Source organism: Molossus molossus, unplaced genomic scaffold, assembly GCF_014108415.1.
Source record: "Molossus molossus isolate mMolMol1 unplaced genomic scaffold, mMolMol1.p scaffold_m16_p_18, whole genome shotgun sequence".
Lineage (NCBI taxonomy): Eukaryota > Metazoa > Chordata > Mammalia > Chiroptera > Molossidae > Molossus > Molossus molossus.
The window spans coordinates 20,142,558-20,159,090 of record NW_023425353.1 but is presented as its reverse complement, the minus strand read 5'-3'; the positions used below and the strand labels follow the sequence as shown (position 1 = coordinate 20,159,090).

The following is a 16,533-nucleotide window of genomic DNA, read 5'->3' as shown; positions in this document are numbered from 1 at the left end:
CCGCCCCCGACAGCCCCGCCCCGCCCCGCCCGCCGGCCCCGGGAGCGGCCGGAGCTTCAGCCTCAGGCTCTGATCTGGAAACTGAAGCCGCTGTTAGTCCGAGCACCTGGAGACCTAGCAGGATGCCCTCCACCCGCCTAACCTCCCACCCCTCTCCCTCCCCGACATTCGCCGGGCAGCTGTCTCAGGCGGCACTGCTTTGCGGTATTAACCAAATAACTGCAGGTTTAAGACTTGACTCAGAGTTTACCTGTTGACTCGAATCTTCACTGCAGACCACGTCTCCTTCCTCCACACGGTCTTGGGTGGAACACAGAGGGAAGGCTCGTTTGGAATCCCATTGTACATATGAAAAAATTGAGACTGGCAAAGCCAACAAGGTCCCAGGGCTGGTGAGTGTGGGGCTCTGCCCCAGCCAACCAGCCCTATCCTTAAGCACTGGCCCCAAGAGAGTGTGCCCAGGGTTTTAGGGGCCTGTTAGGGGGTTGGGGGTTATGAAAATGGAGGAATAGTAGTGGCAATGATGATACTAGCTAATGTTAACTGAGAAAGTACTAGAGGCAGGCCCTTCACAAGATATTAGGGCCTAATAACACTGCTGATCCTTAGGGAGATTATTGGGTCTGGTCCCAAGTCTGTAGGGACAAGAGCACCCACCTCTGCTATTACCAGACTTCCTGGCCCCCAGGGGGATGGGAGTCGCCAGAGTGGGGAAAGGAAGGGGACCATGATCACAGACACTGTCTATGGAATCAACCTACCCCCACATACCCCATGAGATCAATACCGTTGACCATGTCTTACACAAGAGGAAGCTCCATTACACAAGAGAGATAAAGGTAGGCTCCTCAAACCGGTGCCTGTGCAGAGGCTTGAACCAGATCTGTTTCATGCTGAGCCCTTGAGAGAGCACCAGAGGCACCAGTGGCCAGGTGCTGCTCGTGTTCCCTCTGTGTCCTTTGCATAGCCCACACTCAGAGCTCTGCATCCTGTGGGACAAGGGACTGGATGTGAGTAAGTTCCCTACCCCACCCCTAGGTGCTCCTCAGTGTCTCCTCTGCTGGCCTGGCTTCTAGATGCCGAACCAGATCCCAGATGTCCAACCAGATTCCAAGTGTAGCATCCTCTAGCACTGGGCTCCTGCTGGCCCGGCCCATCAGAGGCTGGCCCCCAAGTTGGCCAGTGCTGCAGGCTGGATCAAAGTGAAGTAGCCCTGGGGTATGCCACCTCTGCCCTCAAGCTGCTTGCAGACTAATAAGAGGACACCCTGACAGCCATTGCAGTACATTGAGCTCCATAGAGACAGAGCCAGGGCAAGTGTGAGCCGGATGGGCACTGGGTGACTGTGTGCTCGCTGAAAAAAAGTAATTAAACATGGGCAGAGGAGGTCCTAAGAAGCCGAGAAGCAAAATGTCATCATATGCTTTCTTTGTGCAGACTTGCCAAGAGGAGCACAAGAAGCACCCAGATGCTTCAGTCACCTTCTCAGAGTTTTCTAAGAAGTGCTCAGAGAGGTGGAAGACCATGTCTGCTAAAGAGAAAGGAACATTTGAAGACATGGCAAAGGCGGACAAGGCCCGTTATGAAAGAGAAATGAAAACTTGTATCCCAGCCCTGGCCGGTTTGGCTCAGCGGTTAGAGCGTCGGCCTGCGGTCCTGAGAGACCCGGGTTCGGTTCCCACTAAGGGCGCGTACCTCGGTTGCAGTTTGTCCCCAGCCCTGGTCGGTTGTGCGGGTGGCAGCCACTCGATGTGTTCCTTTCACATCGATGTTTCTCTCTCTCTCTCTGTTCCTCTCTCTCCCTCCTACTCTACCTGAACAAAAAATGGAAAAATGTCCTCGGGTGAGGATAAAAACAAAACAAAACAAAACAAAAACCTTATATCCCCCCCTAAAGGAGAAACAAAAAAGAAATTCAAGGATCCCAATGCACCCAAGAGGCCTCCTTCGGCCTTTTTCTTGTTTTGTTCTGAGTATCGCCCAAAAATCAAAGGCGAGCCTCCCGGCCTATCCATTGGTGATGTTGCAAAGGAGCTGGGAGAGATGTGGAGTCACACTGCTGCAGATGACACGCAGCCTTACGCGAAGGCTGCTAAGCTGAAGGAGAAATATGAAAAGGATATCACTGCACTCTGAGCTAAATATAAAGGAAAGCCTGATGTGGCCAAAAAGGGAGTTGTCAAGTCTGAAAAAAGCAAGAAAAAGAAGGAAGAGGAGGAAGATGAAGAGGATGAAGAGGAGGAAGATGAAGATGAAGATGAAGAAGAAGATGATGATGATAAGTTGGTTCTAGTGCAGTTTTTTTTTCTTTTCTATAAAGCATTTAACACCCCCCCCATACACAACTCACTCCTTTTATTTATTTATTTATTTATTTTCAATTCTCATCCGAGGACATTTTTCCATTTTTTGTTCAGATAGAGCGGGAGGGAGAGAGAGGAAGAGAGAGAGAACGAAACATCGATGTGAAGGGACACATCGAGTGGCTGCCACCCGCACGACCAAGCAGGGCCGGGGACAAACTGCAACCGAGGTACATGCCCTTAGCGGGAACCGAACCCGGGTCTCTCTGTACTGCAGGCCAACGCTCCAACCGCTGAGCCAAACCGGCCAGGCACACAACTCACTCCTTTTAAAGAAAAAAATTGAAATGTAAGGCTGTGTAAGATTTGTTTTTAAACTGTCCAGTGTCTTTTTTTGTATAGTTAACACACTACTGAATGTGTCTTTAGATAGCCCTCTCCTGGTGGTATTTTTAATAGCCACTAACCTTGCCTGGTTCAGTATGGGGGTTGAATTGGCATGGAAATTTAAAGCAGGTTCTTGTTGGTGCACAGCACCTATTAGTTATATATGGGGATGGTAGTTTTTTTTAATCTTAAGTTGTCTCTGATGCAGCTTATACGAAATAATTGTTCTGTTAACTAAATACCACTCTGTAATTGCAAAAAAAAAGTTGCAGCTGTTTTGTTGACATTCTGAATGCTTCTAAGTGAATACAATTTTTTTATTTAAAAAAAAGTATAAGAGGACACCCTTTTTAGTAAAAGGCGAAAGATTTATGCGATCTGAAGAGAAACCAGAGTATATAGAGGACACACTTATTAAACCATTTGGAAGCTGTGTGCCTTTCAACTCTGTAGCCCTTAGACTCTGCAGCAGTTCTCAACCTGTGGGTCGCGACCCCTTTGGGGGTCGACCGACCCTTTCACAGGACTTGCTTAAGACCATCAGAAAACACATATTTCCGATGATCTTAGGAACCGAGACATGGCTCCTCTATCTGTCTCCCGGTGGGTCCGCCCACACACAGATACTTCCATGTACAACATGAGGAACTGTATGAAAGGGTCGCGGCATTAGAAAGGTTGAGAACCACTGCCTTAGAGCAACGGTTTCCTATTCTAAGCCTCACTGTCCTCATCTGCTCAATGGGACTAACCCCTGCCACTCTGCACCCACTCTGATGGTGGTATGGGATTCACTGTGGCTCTGGGGACCCACTGTGATGGGAAAAAATGCTCCTCCATCTGCCATACCATGGGGCTCTAGGGACCCTGGGGTAGCTTTTTGTCATCTCAGGGTTCCAAGTGAATGGGACCCAGTTTATCCTGGGCTTCAGCTATATATCAGGAGCTCTTGACTTCCCTATGGTCAGCTTCAGAAGCAGAATCCTGGGTTGGCTGGAGGTGTTGCCAGCACCCTGTTTGTCCAAAGTGGTACTCCTGTTTCCAGGTCCTGGGTTTTATTCAGCTATATGCACCTCATAAATCACATGGCACTAGGGAGGGAGACTTTGGGATCTGCTGGTCACAGCTTTCTGCCTCCCCGCATACTCCCATGGCTGCTAGAGAGGACCCTTGTTCCTTCCCAGCGAAACTCTCATTAATCTCCCTCCATCCTTAGAATATCAGCCTCCTCCATGACAGTATGCTCTGTCCCCCCACCCCAACCTCTCTCCCATTTCCCTCCACTCCTGTACTCTCTCTCCACCCCAATCCAGCCAAACTGGCCTTCTTTCTTTCCTTAAAAAACACTGAGCTGCCCTGGCTGGTTTGGCTCAACAGTTTGCCCTGAGTTCCGAAGCGTCTCGGGTTTGATTCCCGGTCAAGGGCATGTACCTGGGTTGCAGATTTGATCTCCTGGCAGTTGGGGCTCCCATGGAGGCAACCAATCAATGTGTCTCTCTCACGTCAATGTTTCTCTCTCTTTCTCTTCCCCTCCCACCTTCCACTCTATCTAAAAATTAAAAACAAACAAAAAAACACTAAGCTCACTCCTCCTAGAGGTTTTTGCACAGCTGTTCCCTGCTCTAGTAAAGCCCTTCTTGAGCTCTTCACATTGCCTGGATCTTGTGGATGAAAAAGGGGTGCTGTCATAAATCATAAATCCCTAACTGGGCAAGTGATGGTGGGTAGTCACTACACAGTCTTGTAACCTTTTGAGTGAAATGTGTGTGTGTGTGTTTTTAAAATTTTTTCTTGATTTTTAGAGGGAGAGGAAGGGAAAGGGACAGAGAGAAATATCGATCGGCTGCATCCTGCACGCCTTCTACCTGGGATCAAGCCCACAACCGGGGCATGAGCCCTGACTGGGAATCCAACCAGCAACTTTTCGGTGCATGGAACATCGCCCAACCAACTGAGCAACACTCCCGGGCATAGTGAAAGGTTTTTAAGCCAGCCCTGTGCACTGTTCTTGTGCATCTAGGTTAACACACCTTTGAAATGCCAGACGTTATACTCCAACAAAGGGGATATTAACCCTCAAGAGAGCACATAAGTTTGTTAACTATCCTGTAATCCAATCCCCGCCTTGCTTTCTTCAACCTTTCTGACATTCCCTCCTTACTTTCAAGTGCATAAAAGAACCTGCAAAACTATTCTTCTGAGGAGCATTTGTGATCTTGCTCCTGGTATATGTCACGAGTTTGGCTCAAATAAACTCTCATAAAAATTATCTATAGGTTTGGACATGTTTTTATGTCGACACAGCCTTTCCAGGAGTTGGGACACAAAGGTGCTCTGTAGGAGGATAAGATGTGACACACATGTTCTGCTGCTAGCATCAGGTGCCAGCAAAGGTCACAGTAATCTGAGAGCAGAGCCACACGCTGGAGTCTGAGTTGTCCCCCAAGACCCATGAAACATCTGGAGAGAAAAATACTTGGGGAACCAGGACAATGTAAGTTCCCATATGACAGTCTCCCTAGCTGGCTCCCCTGGGACCTCCAGGATCTCCAGAAGGGACTTGAGAGGGAAGTAGGGGTGACATACAACCTAGTATTATTATTGGGGTGCTTACTGGGAGGTAGGTTTTGGTCACTGGGTTGGTAATGGTGAATTATAATGGCTGCCAGGAGCAGAATGTGGGGCAGCAGAATTCCGAGTTGCATTTTGGAAGGAAATGCCAGGACCAATCAGCAATGCTGGCAGAGGTGACTGTATGGGAGACTAGCAGTGTGGGCCACGGTCAAGCTCCTCTTGCGGCTCAGCCGTGGGCACCCAGCCAGACACAAAGGCCCCCACAATGCCCTTCGACTGGGAAGTCTGTACCTGGGAGATGATCCTGAGGGGTGCTCCACCTGTAAACATGTCTATGATGGCAGAGGGCAGAGGTCGGCAGGGTCCTACGCAGTCATTTTACCTGATCAGCATGAAGACCAAAACTCCTGAGAAATGGGTTTACTCTTGGGGACAGAAATTGGACTCGTGAGGAAATGCACCTCCTTAATGGTCCCAATGACCGCAGAATTGGCTGAGCACTTCTTAATGACGCAGATCCTTGGGCACCACATCCAACCTTCTGAATCAAAATCCTTGGGGTTGAGCCTAGGACTCTGCATTTTAAGAAGACCCTCAGGCGATTCTGTTGCAGGTTCTGAGAACTCTCCAGAGGAAAACACTGGGGAGACCCTTACGACCTAAGCTTGATGCCTTGCTGGGCGCCCCACAGGGCTGAGTGCGATTTGGCAGGTGACGTGTTGAAAGTCCAGTGTGTGGTGGGAAGATGTGATAGGTTGTTGACAGAGTAAAAGCAAGGTATAAAACAGCAGGAATTGTGATCCTATTTCTGTCCAAAATAAATACAAGCAGGTGTGTGTGTCCGTTTCTAAGTTTGCAGGGGCAAAGCAGAGAGGTTACAAGGACAGGCTCCAGGCTGTGGGGGACTTTGGAGGGTGAGACCGAGGGGGCATTCAGTTTCTATTTTACACATCCTTCTTTTGTTGGAATTAGTACCAGTGAACATGACTTTTGCCAGTGGACATAATCTGAAAAAAGCAAAGCCAAAATTCCATCTTGAAAAATATATTGCTAAGATTGGGGAGTGGGGATGCATTTTGTGAATACACCGTCTCTCTTGATTTCTCATCGTTATGTAAAGCTGCCCCTGTGTTTCATAAGCCAGGCTGCTGCCCTGGATGTTTTGGGTTGGCAGCAAACCCCCAGGCGATGGGTGCTCATGGGTGGGGCTCCTCCTGCCTTTGTTTTGCTATCCGCATCACACTCAGAGCAGAGTGATCCTGATGTGCTCCTGCATGTCTACAGAGTGGGCACCGATGAGGCATGAACAGGCCCCAGCAGCTGCATTACTGAGTGACAGCGGTGGGCATCGCTTTGGCAGGGCCAGCCTATGTGTGTGCTCCTGGGGCACGCTTGGGCTAGGCACTGGGGGCCACAAGACAGCACAGGGCTGGCAGTGGAGCCACTATCCCAGGCTAGGTTCTCAGAGCACGTTCCTTGACTCATCTCCAGGGCTACGGCCTGCAGGGCCTGGGACGATTCCTGTGCAAGTGTGTGTCCCGCCTTGTGCCCACCAGTGCTTAGTAGATGGCCCACTCATGGCCACGCTGTATCGGCTTATAGGTTGCTTATTTGAATTGTAATAAATCCATCTCTCCTCTCAATGTCCGAAATTTCCTTTGGGAGGCTTTAATGGGGAATGCTTCCCCCAGGAAGATGAGATCACACACAGTTCAACTCACAGAAACTGATTTTTCTTGACTTGATTATTGCTGTTTAAAAATACGCCCCCTCACTCCCTGCCCCCAACGTAAAAGTAAAAGATGCTCATTGTAGCAACCTGGAAGGTATAGATATTTAAAAAAAATTTTTTTTCTTCTTTATTGATTTTAGAGAGAGAGGAAGGAAGAGGGAGAGAAATATAGAAACATCAATGAGAGAGAACATTGATTGGCCGCCTCCTGCATGCCCCCCACTGGGGATTTGGCCCACAACCTGGGCATGTGCCCTGACCAGGAATTGAACCGGTGACCTCTTGGTGCATGGGTCAATGCTCAACCACTAAGCTACACTGGCCAGGCAGTATAGACATTTTATTTTTTGGTACGTGCCCCTAGTGGGAACCGAACTCAGGACTCTCTGGTCCACAGGCCGACGCTCCAACCGCTGAGCCAAACCTGCCAGGGTGGTATAGACATTTATTTTTTTATCCTCACCTGAGGACATTTTTCCATTTTTTATTCAGATAGAGCGGGAGGGAGAGAGAGAGAAATATCCACGTGAAAGGGACACATCAAGTGGCCGCCACCCACACGACCCAACCAGGGCTGGGGACAAACTGCAGCCGAGGTACATGCCCTTAGCGGAAACCAAACCCGGGTCTCAGGCCGACGCTCTAACCGCTGAGCCAAACTGGCCAGGGCGGTATAGACATTTTTAAAGTAAACTAAAATCATGCAACATCCCACCCAAAGAGGATCACTGTTTAAATCATTTGTTCGTCTAACAAATATTGATTAATTTAATTGTTATAAAGAAAACAAAACAGGCCTGGCCAATGTGGCTCAGTGGATTGAACGTCGTTCCATGGACTGAGCGGTCCCGGTTTGATTCATGGTCAGGGCACATGCCTGGGTTGTGAGCCTGATCCCCAGTGGGGGGCCTGCAGGAGGCAGCCGGTCGATGTTTCTCTCTCACATCGATGTTTCTATCTCTCTCTCCCTTCTTTCTCTCTAAAAATCAGTAAAATTATTTTAAAAAACAAATAAACAAACAAACAAAAAAAACAGAGTCACGGGTCAGGGACTGGAGAGCGGGAGAGGGGATACATCTGGATGTCAGTGGTCAGGCAAGGCAGAAAACAGGTAGAGTCATTGCTCAATGTGTGTTTGGGTTCTTTTTTCTTTTTTTACACATTATCAGGGTCATATAAAAATTGCCGTTTTTCTCTGACATTTTCACGTTAGCTTTCCAAAATTCTTCAAAGATATAATTTTACTAGGTATGTATTGTCCTGTTATAGAGCTAAGTCTTCATTTATTAACCACCCCTTAGTGATGGGTATTTGGAGTGATTCCAGATTTCATCATTATATTACCCTCCAGTTAACATTTTGGTACCTAAATCCTTGCCCTGGTGGCGGGTTATCTCCCAAACCTGAGTTCTAAACGGGAACCTACTGGGTTGGAGGGTGGCAACCTTTCTGAAGCTCTTAAAACATGTTTGGCAAAGAGCTCTTCAGAAAGTCAGGTTCTGCAGCTCAGTCACCTTTGCCCTAACTGGAGAGACCCCAGCGTGTGCCCAGGGGAGAGAGTGGAGAAAGGGAGTCCACGATCCCTGCCCCTTTCCGAGCCTCAGTTTTCTCACCTCTGTACAATGGGCTCATTCCCAAAACAGAGGTGTTTTCTCCCTCTGTGCCAGGCCCTGTGTGCCAGGTCAACCCTGTGAGGCCACTCTCTGTCTGGGAGAAGCAAATCGAAATTTAATTTATTTATTTGAATTTTTGTAAGAGCTTATTTGAGCCAAACTGACAACACATGCCAAGAAGCAAGATATCAAAGCTTCACCAAATCCAACGGGGTTTAGAAAGTGGCCGTCATTTTCACAGGACTGTAAGCTCTGGGCCGTGGTATGTAGCCTGGGCACGGTATTGGACCTTCATGGTCAGTAAGCAAAGGGAAGATCAATGAGAAGAGAATTCTGAGATGAGTTATGCAGATGGACATCTTCAGACCCTGGGGCCCTGGGCACTGTGTGAGAGCCCCATGAGAGGAGGCAAGGACGGGGGAAGGGAACCTGGAGACAGAAGATAACGCACCAGCTCCTTGGCTTTGCTGGGAGGCAGCTCACCCAGGTACACGTGGCTCTCTCCTTCCTCCTTTCTCATTTATTTCTTTTTAAAAAAATCACAGCAGACCTGGCCAGTTTTGCTCAGCAGTTAGAACGTCCGCCTGCAGTCCAGAGACCCGGGTTCAGTTCCTGCTAAGGGCACGTACTTCGGTTGCAGTTTGTCCTTGGCCCTGGTTGGTCGTGTGGGTGGCAACCCGTCGATGTGTCCCTTTCACGTCGATGTTTCTCTCTCTCTCTCCCTCCCACTCTATCTGAACAAAAAATGGAAAAAATGTCCTCGGGTTTGGATAAAAAAAAAAATCACAGCAGCCCTGGCCAGTTTGGCTGAGTGGTTGGAGCGTTGGTCTGCTGACCAGGGAGTCCCAGGTTCAGTTCCTGCTAGGGGCACGTACCCTCCACCCCCGCCCCCCCAAATCACAACTTACTGAGGCACCAGAATCAAGTGTTCCAACAATGGGAAAAGGTGGCCTTTGACTGAAGAGGAGACCCGTGTCATGTTTGAGAAGATAGCAAAATACATGGGGGAGAATCTTCAGCTGCTGGTCCACAGGCCCGATGGCACCTACTGTTTCAGGCTGCACAAGGATTTGCCTATTCTGGAAATGGAATCATATAACTTGTGGTCTTTGTGACTGGATCCTTTCACTTAGCATAGGGTCATCCATGTTGTAGTGTGGATCACTACTGTTGACCTTGAACAGACAGCCAGATAGTTCTCCAGCAGAATGGACTCGCTTGGGAAAAACAAAGAATTGCAATTCAGAACATGTGGTCCAATGGCTGCTAGTGTCCAAGTCCAGAGAGACAAAGGAGAGACCTGCTCTTTTATTGACGTGGGAGGGGCTGTGGTAAAGGAAGAGAACCCATTGGAGGAAACTGCAAGTTCGAAGTATAGTGACTTTTCATTGGCTGAGCTGTTACTGAGCAAGCTGCTCTCTTCCTCCTGCTGAGGTAGTAATGAGGTATCACTTCCTGTGGGAGATGCTGGTACCTCTCTTCTCGCTGGTGCTGAGTGTGCGAGAGTTCTCTTTTTAAATTTTTTTTTTTCTTATTTTTTTCATCCTCACCCGAGGACATTTTTCGATATTTTTTTCAGATAGAGTGGTCGGGGGGAGAAACATCGGTGTGAAAGGGACACATCGAGTGGTTGCCACCAGCACCACACAACCAGGGCCGGGGACAAACTGCAACTGAGGTACATGCCCTTAGCGGGAACCGAACCCGGGTCTCTCCGGACCGCAGGCCAACGCTCTAACCGCTGAGCCAAACCGGCCAGGGCATGTGCGAGAGTTCTCTCTTCCAGTCTCCAGACTCTGAGTGTGTTTTTTAAAATTTTTTTGTTGTTTGTTTGTTTTATTTTTTCCAAACTGTTTTAAATGAAGTTTCTGTTTATTAATTTTCATAGTACAATACTCCTTTTTATTGATAAATAATTTTTCATGGTATGGATATACCATATCTTACTTATCTATTCATGAGTTGATGGACATCTGGGTTATTTCCACTTTTTTTGCGATTGTAAATATGCTGCTTTGAATGTTGAGGTAAAAGTTTTTTGAGTAGATATATAGGCTTCCTGTTTTCTTGGACATACACCTAGAAGTGGAATCGTTGGGCATATGGCAATTACATGTTTAACTGTTTGAGAAACCATCAAATTGTTTTTCAGAGTGGCCACATGACTTTACAATTTCACTAGCAGTGGATGAGGGTTCTAATTTCTCCACCACCTTGTCAATACTTTACCATCTGTCTTTTTTATTACCACGATGATAGTAGGTGTCTCATGGTGGTTTTGGCATTTACTGCTTTTTAAAAACATTGTATAAGTAACACATGTTCCTTGTAGAAAATTTGGAAATTTAACAAAAATACTGTGACGGTCTGTTTAATTCGGCTAGGCTAAAACCCCCAGTTATTCGATGAAACACTAACCTAGCTTTGCTCTGAAGATAGCGTATATGTGTGGTTAAAGTCGGTAATCGAATTTTAAGTAAAGAAGATTATTCTAGGTATCCTGGATGGACCTGATTCAGTCGGTCAAAAGGTTAAGGAAGAAAAGAAATGTTCGCCCTGGCTGGGTGGCTTGGTTGGAGCGTCGTCCTGTACACCAAAAGATTTCAGGTGTGAGTCTCAATCAGGGCACATACCTAGGTTGTGGGTTTGATCCCCGGCTGGGGTACCTATGGGAGGTAATGGATTGATGTTTCTCTCTCGCTCCCTGACTTCCTCCCTCTCTAAAAACCAATTAAAACATATCCTAGGGTGAGGATTTAAAAAAGGTAAAGCAATTTAGCAGTGGCAACTGCGGGCCTATGCTGAGAGCCCAGCAGCCCTTCCTGATGGTCTGCCCTGCAGGTTTGTGACTGGCCAATTCCTTGCAGCAAATCTCCTAATAGAGACCTGTGGGTTCTGCTTGTCTGGTTGTACCCTGGCTGATATACACACAAAGAAGAAAACTTCAGTCCCCCATAATCCTGCCATCCAGAGATCACCATGGACAACCTTCTGGTATTTCCTTCCAGTCATTTTCCCCCCCTTTCCATCCATGAACATGAGTATCTTAAATAAGGTCATGAACCCTCTGCATGTCTTGTTTTTGTTTACATCATTGTGCATCTAAATCTTTCCCGCAGAGTCTATGTGCTTTTCTCTCCAGGATTATTATTGGCGCTGAGGAAGGTCAGTCACGGTCCCCATTTGACTGGACATTTGCATTGCTTCTGCATTTATCCTGTAACAAACAATACTTGGGCTTCCACTCCAGCCAGCACTGAGCCTCCTGGAGAGAGGGCTTTTTTTCTGGTCGACAATGTGTGTCCTTGGTCAATCCCAGGACCAGACTGGGTGGTTGACCCTCCGAATCACCCCAGAAGGTCTGGAGCTGGTAGCCTTGGTATTCCTGACAGGCGAGCACCAGTGCTTAGCCCAGCCCAGCCCTGCCAGGCCTGCCTTCCTTGTGCAGAAAGAAAAGGTGCCTAGTCATTGTAGCTTGCAACTTGAGCAGTGGAGCCTGGGCACCTCCTTGGGCGGGGAGCAGGAAGCCACCTCAACAGAGCCTGTCAGCTCCTTCCCAGGGGCACTGTGCCAGACTGGGTGAGGGCAGTGATGTTAACACAGCACTTCCAGGGCAGTTGGGCCCCACCTTGCATGGTCTGCAGAATGGGGTGGGGAGAGATCGTCACCCTTGTCCCCTTTCCTTGTAGCACCTGGGTTTTCCTGAGCAAGCCAGGGTGGTGGAGGGGCCACTTTGTTCCCGTGGATATTGAAGATGCACATGTTTGTGTGATTGTGGGGAGTTGAGGTGGATTTTCTCCTGGGCGGCTGCTGACTAGCTGAAGGGAATGGTTACTGAGGGTAGGACTAAAGTGCTCTGGAGAAAGGCAGGTGGAGGGACTGTTTCACCGACCCCAGCAACAACTCCTCCTGGAAAACACGAACCATTAACAGGTGGGAGGATTAGTGAGGAGATACATAAAGTCCCAAACTCAGGTTAGTTGCCTTCCAAACACAGTGGCTTTTATTCTCTCTCTCTCCCCAGGATTAGCAAGGGAATCTAGCCGGCCTCCTGTTCTGGTGATTTAGGCCAGGCCTCGGTCAAGCATTGCTCTGTGCTACTGTGCAGAGCAGAAAGGTGCTGCTGCGGCTGCTGCTGCTGCTGGTCACCCAGTCAGGACAGGGCAATGGTTTTCCGTCAGTGACTCTTTGATTCACTCATCCATTCATTCACTTGTTCCATCCACCAAGGCTCATGTGCTGGTGTTGGGCCAGAGGTTTGGGAAGGAGGACAATCCTGTTATAGTTCCTGGTTCTGAGGAGGCCACACGCCACAGCCTGGCAGGGGCTGTGTGCACAAAAGAATTGCCTGCTGTGATCTGTGCAAAGGAATTGCCTGCTGAGGCTGCAGATCAAGGAAGGCTCCAAGGAGGAGGTGACCATGAACAGCAAGTTTTGAAATAACAGTATTCCCTGCAACAAAACTATACCTATATCAGGCTAGCATGGGCGAGGGGGACTGAAACAATAAATCTATTTCAAATTTTATTTTATTTTAATTAATTTATTTTTTTATCTTCACCTGAGGACATTTTTCTATTTTTTGTTCAGATAGAGTGGGAGGAAGAGAGAGGGAGAGAGAGAAAGAAACATCGATGTGAAAGGGACACATCGAGTGGCTGCCACCTGCATGACCCAACCAGGGCCAGGGACACTGCAACTGAGGTACGTGCCCTTAGTGGGAACCAAACCTGGGTGTCTCCAGACCACAGGCCAACGCTCTTACCGCTGAGCCAAACCGGCCAGGGCTATTTTATTTTTTTAGAGCAAAATGGCTTTATTGCATACACCTGGGTGCAGGCGGGCTGAGCCGAGAAGGGTTCAGCCTATTTTTATTTTTTTTTAAATATTTTTTATTTATTGCTTTTTTTAGAGAAAGGGAGAAGGAGAGAAAGATAGAAACATCAACGAGAGAGAACATCGACTGGCTGCCTCCTGCATGCCTTCCCTTGGGGATTTGGCCCACAACCTGGGCATGTGCCCTGACCGGGAATTGAACCGGAGACCTCTTGGTGCATGGGTCGATGCTCAACCATTGAGCTACACCGGCTGGGCCCATTTCAAATTTTAAAACACTGACTTGGAAAGCAGCAACAGCCGTAAAGGGGAAAAGGATGCTGGGTCTATATCCACCTCCTGCCCTGGGCCTCCATTTCTCTGCCTGGCCAGTGTCCTGGCAGAGTGCCTCTGAGCCTCCTTGCCCACCTCTGGCCTAGGGCTGAGAAAGCCCTCTGAGAGCCACACCTGCGAGGGGTAATTGGAAATAATTACGACAGGGGAAGCAATTCCAGAACTGGTCAATTGCCTGGTCACAGGGAACAAAGCTGCTGTCATTTCAAATGTTTTTCACAATTCTCCTGGGACCTAGAGGCTCCCCCACATTCCACAAGCCCAGAGCAAGGTGGCCTGAACAAGCCCAGTTCATCTTGGCTCTGCTGTGCTGTCTGGGTGCACTTGGACTGACTGTCTGGCAAATTACTCAATCGCCAGTTCCCTCATCTGAAGAAGATAAAAGCTGTGCATCCCAGCAGGTCATGATGGTAAAATTCACTCTATTCCACAAGCAGTGACATGTACCTCTGTTATGTACCACATAGTGGATACAAAGGGACACAAGCAGTCCCAGGTCCACGTGGAGTCACAGTCTAATGACAGCGGTCTGTGCGTGCATGGGTGGTCGTGGGTGCGTGCAGGTACGGTGTCAAGCACAGTGTCTGGGACCACCACCAGCCCCATGGTTCAGATGATGACTAACAAGTAGCACCTGTGTGTCTCCTCCCACCTTCCAGCCCACTTTGCTCTGCCCTCTCCCTGAGACAAAGCCTGGGGAGATGCTGGGTGATCAAAGGGGCTGAGCCTCCGGCCATTTGTGCTGAGCCACCATAGAAGGACTCCAAAGTCCTCTGGGAGCATTAATCAATAACCTCGCCGTCTTGGGCTGCAGTGTGCAAACAGCTCTTTGGTCTCCGTTTGGGTGGGAGCCCAGGTGAGTCAGGGCACTGAGTGCTGAGAGCTGGCATTGCGGGCCACGGAGGGGTGGGAAGCTGACGTCTAGGTGTGTTGGGCCCTGGACAGGCCCTTTGTGGGACAGCAGCCACATTTTGGGTGTGGTGGGGGAAAATGTCAGAGTGAAGACCAGGGCTTCTCGACTGGGGCATTTTGAGAATTTCTGTAGTTGTGCCAAGTGTTTATATATTTAATATGGAACATTTCATTATAAATTATTTTAAATTTCTCCTTTATGTTACACTTAGGGTATTATTTTAGAATTGTGTGAGTAGGCCCAAGTCACATTGTCTATGAGTTCCGGGTCAGGGTAGTAAAGCTGGAATTATAAAACATTTGTTTAAACAGGGGACGAGGTACCTGCTGGGGTGGCGGCCCTGGTGCAGACCACGTGGTCCACGGGGCCACTGCCGGCACACCGTGGCAAGTCCCCTTTCCCATCTGGAGGGCCTGGTGGGGGCAGGGTCAAACAGAAGTCAGTGCAGCAGGATGGAAGAGGATGTCAGCCAGCTCTGTTAGCTCTTTTTTAAAAAAGAAATTTTTTTCTTTATTGATTTTAGACAGGAAGGGAGAGGGAGAGGGAGATAGAAACATTGATGAGATAGGACATCAACTGGCCACCTCCTGCATGGCCCCCAATGGGGATTTGGCCCACAACCTGGGCATGTGCCCTGTCTGGGAATTGAACCGGTGACCTCTTGGTGCATGGGTTGACGCTCAACCACTGAGCCACACCAGCCTGGCTTTTTTTTTTTTATCCTCACCTGAGGACATTTTTGCATTTATCTTCAGATAGAGCGGGAAGGAGAGAGGAAGGGAGAGAGAGAAACATCGAGCGGTTGCCATCCACACAACCCCAACTGGGGCTGGGGACAAACTGCAACCGAGGCACGTACCCTTAGCAGGAACTGAACCCGGGACTCTCTGGTCTGCAGGCCGACACTCTAACTGCTGAGCCAAACCAGCCAGGGCCTCTGTTAGCTCTTTTCAAGAGAGAGGCCTAGGAGGGGCAACATTTGGGCGCAGGAACACATCAGACAGAAACAACAAAACGGGGTTTGAGTAGCAAAATGTGTTTTGTACTTGCTTTAGAAGCCAGGGCACCATTGCCAACCACTCCGGGAACCTCCATGGAAAACGGGGGTGGTTTGCTCAGGGTGCCTCCCAGAGCTTTGCAGGGACTCAGTGCCTTACCCATTTTTCTGGAGTCACAGGGACCTGGTAAGAAAACAGTCCTTGGGGACTGTGGCTGCTTTCCTGGCTCCCTATTCTGGGGCCCTTTCCAGACTGATGGACTGACATCCATCAACCACAGCCAGTGCCTCTGCCCCTTCCAGGATGACAGGAAGTTGTGCGCGTTGGGGTCCTATGTGGTCCTCCCCCTCCACCTTTCAGGGGTGTGGAGAAGGCTAAATAAGAATGCATACAAAGCATGCAGCACATGACACATGTCAGTTATGATTACCTGTGGCATTGCCCTTCAGATTTAAACTCATCCGAAAGAAATGTTTGTCGAACATGATATTACTGTCACTCTAACTTTGTATTACCTCCTTTCAAGCCATTCTACCTCTGTTGGTTAAATCTCATACTAGTCATCTTTACTTTTAGCTAAGTTACCGGGAGCACCTGAAGAGATGTGGGGGAGGCTCCCCTGGAGCTCAGAGCCCTACCCTCCTGCCAGTGTTTGGGCGTCACAGGTTCACCGCTGGTTGTGAGTGGCAGCTGTCTTCTTGCCTAACACCATCGAGCAAACGCCGACGGGTTAGAATCTTGGCTCGATCTCAGCTTTGGGAACCCGTTAGGCCTGTCCACACTGCACACAGTAGCTGTCTGAAAGGTGGGCCTGTGGCTGAGCTTCAGGGTTTGAGTGACCATT

At 48.8% G+C, this 16,533-nt stretch overlaps 1 pseudogene; it reads left to right on the top strand.

The window, feature by feature from the left end:
- Positions 1-1,374: 1,374 nt before the first annotated feature.
- On the top strand, positions 1,375-13,883 carry LOC118633526 (annotated as a pseudogene).
- The last annotated feature ends 2,650 nt before the right edge of the window (positions 13,884-16,533 follow it).